Raw genomic sequence first — 4,420 nt, 5'->3', positions numbered from 1 at the left:
CGCCCCCGGGCCCGCCCGCCGCGCACGCGCAGAGCGCGCGCCTTCGCCCGCCCGGCGCGCGGAGACCGGGGCGCGCGGGGACCGGGGCGCGCGGGAGCGAGGAGGACCGGGGCGCGGGGGACCGGGGCGCGGGGGGCCGGGGCGCGGAGACCGGGCGCGGCGCCCGTCCCTGAAGGAGAACGTGCACGTCGCGGTCGGGGCGGCCGGAGGTCTTCCCAGTTCTCCGCAGCCCCCATCTCCCTTCCGAAGTCAGCTTGTGTCATTAACGAGAGCCACGTGCCTGATGGCGCAGAGCGGACAGAGGCCGCGACAGGGCCGCAGTGTGAACGGGTGTCCTTACGACTCCGCCCGCAGAAGCAGAAGCAGAAGCAGAAGCAGAAGCAGAAGCAGCCCCTCTGCGCGAAGAGACCGAGCTCTGCGGAAAGGCACGCAGCGCGTTAGGGGCGCGGCGGCGCCCCGAGTTTTGCTTCGGATGATGGACGCAGGCTTCTTAGTGTCCTTCAACGTGATTTCTTTCTTCTTCTTTTTTTTTTAGCAACTGAAAACCAGCAACTGAACAATCTTGAAATGAAATGAAATATCGAGAGATAGTAGGGAGTCTACAGCCATGCCACCCTGGACAAGCCCCATCCGAAGCTAAGCAGGGTCGGGCCTGGTTAGTACTTGGAGGGGAGACCACCTAGGAAGACCAGATGCTGTAGGCCTAAAAAATAAAAAAAATATAAGGGATTGTAAACTGACAAGGTCCCTGCAATCTGTGAGGTCAACCAAGGGTTGCCTCGCCTAAAAAAAAAAATTTAAAAAAAAGATGGTGGGAAGGAGGAGGGGAGAGGAGGAAGCCGCATTGCTCTGGGGAGTGAAGAACCCGAAATGCAGAAAACTGTTCCGAAAATTTGCCAAAAAGGTAAAAACCAAAAACTCCAATGAGCAAGGCTGCTGAGCCTAATGCAGGACAGGACAAACGTCCCTGAGTTGAGGGGAGACTCAGCCCCGTACTGAGAGAAGACAGGCCTTTGGCGAAGAGCATTCCACACACACGCCAAGGGCAGAGTCCAAGGGGGAGTTTATAGAAAAGGGGTGACACTCCACATACAGAGCGCGGTCTCCTCTCAGAGGCACGGAATGACAGGGACAGTGAGAGGGACCCGGAGTGTTCCGAGAAGTCAGTGTATGAACCGTTCGTTGGTCCCTGGGAGCTATAGTGTAAAAGACTCTGTTAACCCATTTCCTTTGACATGACGCACAGCGAGGCAGGGGCCGAGTACGCAGGTGGAAAGGTGAGAATGTAGAGAGTGAAAGGCCTGCCGGAGGGTCCCGGCCTCTGAGGCATAGGTTCCCCGTGCTGTGGCCACAGGGAGTGACTCCGTTGGTTCCTGTCTCCCCTGCACAGGTGTGGGGCATGGCTGTCAGCAGTCCCAGCAGAGATGTCCCTTTGTTCTGCAGGTCTCCACAACCCCCGCCCCCCGCCCTCCCCGGGTCTGGCCACAGGCCTGATCAGCACACCGCAGTTTCTGATGTGGCTTGATTAACATTTTAATTCTCTTGCCTCTTCCCTACATTAAACCCACTCTGCGTCATTCTGCCTTGTGTCCCTGAATCACCCCATGGCCTCGGTCAAGTCTGCGGGCTCCAGCCTCAGTTTACCTGTTTGCAGAGTGAGAGGACCACACAGTGTCCCAGCTTTGTTCCAGTACGTGATGTCTGCACCATTAGTGACAGTGTCGCCTTTTACGACCAGGCCCCTAACAGCAGCTCGGAACGCATTATTGGGGTGGGAAAGTGGGGTTAAGGCCATCGTCCAGTCAGTCGAAGGATGAGTCTGCAGCAGAATGACAGAAGGAAAATGCAGGACAGACGACAAGATGACAAGGACATGGCTGGTACGCGTGTGAGAGAGACAGGAGACAGATGCACACGTCTTGCACGGTGGCATCGCCCGTCTCCCCGTGGTTTGGGGAGCATCAGGTGTGCTTACCTGCAGCACACGGTTCTTCACACAGCAAGCATCTGGCCCCTACGCCAGGAGACTCTGACCTCTGGCGGGCCTCCCCAGAGGTGGCACCGGAATTGTCATCTGCCCCCTGGGTCAACCAAGAGCCCTGTAGACAAACAAGGACATCTGTGAGCCTGGCGGGGTCGGCAGATGTGGCTGGAAAAACGTCCGTTCTTGCGTTCCTCTTTCGTGCTCCGCTCCGGGTCACCGAAGCTACATCCGGGGAGCTGCCACTCCCCGCCCACCCGCTTCTCCTCCTGGCCATTCACACGGCCATTCACACGCGCCATCTGCTCCCTCCTTCCCATCAGCCGTCCAGAATCTGCCCGGTCACCCACCGCTCCAGCATCTGACAGGGACAAGAGCAAATGACCAGTGAACAAAACCGTCTCGGCAGGCAGGTTCCCCGGATTCCGCCCTGGTTATTAAAACCAAGAAGGAAAGTGTGACCCTTCACCACTTATTTTTAATTCAGTGGTTTTTATCCTGAAATGGGGATCAGACTAAGTTCCTACATTTCTTCTCGCCTGATGAGCCTGCAAACCAGAAGGAAGGAAATGTGCAGATTCATGGACCGCGGCCTTCGGGCTCAAGAATGAACTCTAATGGTACCAGATGAGAGGAGAGCAAAGCACGAAGTCGCCGCCCTGTCCACTTCTGGCTTCTACACGGGGTAATCGGCGGGGAGAGACGAGCCAGGCTCCCTCCCGTCTTCCGTGCCATCTGTGTCTCCGTGGGGCAAAGTTTCTGCTGCCTTGGTCCGCCCGGTTGCTGCTCTCGTCTCTGGGTCACTGTGACAGCCTCGAGGCCGGATCCCTGGTTCCCCCCTCGCTGTTCCAGCATCTTCTCAACGTCTTCTCAACAAAGCAGCCAGAGGGATGCCGGTAACGGACGAGTCAGATCATGGGACTCCCCGCTCAGAGCGCCCTGTCCGCGCCCCACCCTGCTGCGAGCCAGTCGCTGGTGGTGGCCAGCAAGGCCCCTGGGATGCACCGTGGCTGTAACCCTAACCCCCCAGGCTCGTTCCTCTGCATCCTCTGCCAAGCAGGGGCCACGCCCACCCACCCCAGGGGGCTCCCTTTGCCTGGAATGCCCTTTCCCCACAAGATGCCCTACTCGCCCCCTTCCGTCATCCAGGCCCTTAACCTTAGGGAGCCCTTCCCAGACCACCCACCCGACATCAAATTGCGACTCGGCCCAGCCCCATCGCCTCCATCCTCCGGCTCTGCTTTATTTTTCTTCAAAGCACTTATCAACTTCTAAAACTCTCTGAGCCTTACTTTTAAAACTTGCCAACCCCTCCAAGAACGTAAGCTCAGCTGGGAGGCCAGAGATCGCTGCCTGTTGCGTTCGCTCATGGGCCTAGGCCGGGGCCTGGCACGGACAACTGCTCAAACGATGTTTGTATTTTTTTCCCAAAGAGGCCACGGTAGCAGCTGAGATGAGACACACACGTCAGTGGCAGCGGGAGCCCACGCGGCATCTGTCCGGGGTGACTTTCCCAGGTGGAGTCACGTGCTGAGCTGTCACTACCACGCGAACGGAAACACACGAAACCCCTCTGAACCGCCGGAGCTGGGGCCCAGCCCCACGCCCCTGCCGTGGCCATCGTCGATGGTGACCATTCTGCCCGCTGGCAGCCTGCCAGAGCACTCCGCTGAGTCAGAAGACAGCGCCATCTCTGTCACTCAGAGGTGAGCAAGCATCGGTGAAACACTCACCCTGATCCCAAATGGACGAGCGTGCTTTGCACGCGTGCTTGCACTGAACCTCAGCAGTCTGCAGAAGTGCGAGCTAGCGTCTGTGTCTGCGTCTTGGGGTCACGAGTCGCTTCCTCCCTATGAAATGGGAGGTTCGGGGGAGATCGCCTTGGTCCCGACAGGCCTGTCATCTACGATTCTGTGACTGCAGGTGCCTCAGACCTCAGCTCACTGTGTTTCTCGACCTCCGTCCTGTCCACTCGGTCCTTGTCTCAACGCGGCCTGGAACCACGTCCAGACGCCTCCACTGACTGCCGATCGTAGCCCCGAGTCTTGCTTCCTGCAGTCCCGTGCGCGCCCCTCAGCTCCCCACCCAGGAAGACGACAGAGAGGAACCAGCGGCGTGCGGAGGGGGCTGGCTTCACCTGCAGTGACATTTCTCGGGGTGCGGGCTGGAAATGCATCTCAGAATGGAAGTCTTTCTTTGGGGACAGCAGACACAATCCCGTGGGTTTTCATTCTGACGCATGGCTAAGGGCTGTTTATTAATGCAGTTCAAAAATATGGGTCACTGCTACTTGGTTTCCACAAACTAAATTTAGGGCATCGTTAGAGTTTGCTAAAGACTCGGATTTTCTGGTCTCTGCAGAAGCAGCCACCGACGCTGCTCCGGAGAACGTGCGAGCGTGAGGACGAGGGCCCCCCGCGATTCTGGACGGTGCCGTGT

The 4,420-nt window shown here is 58.1% G+C and overlaps 1 pseudogene; it reads left to right on the top strand.

Moving 5' to 3' along the window:
* Positions 1–597: 597 nt before the first annotated feature.
* Positions 598–704, top strand: LOC120582651 (uncharacterized; annotated as a pseudogene).
* The last annotated feature ends 3,716 nt before the right edge of the window (positions 705–4,420 follow it).

This window comes from Pteropus medius, unplaced genomic scaffold, assembly GCF_902729225.1.
Source record: "Pteropus medius unplaced genomic scaffold, Ma_sr-lr_union100, whole genome shotgun sequence".
NCBI classification, from domain to species: Eukaryota; Metazoa; Chordata; class Mammalia; order Chiroptera; family Pteropodidae; genus Pteropus; species Pteropus medius.
Note: the sequence above shows the minus strand (reverse complement) of the source record. Positions and strands in the feature narration are given on the sequence as shown.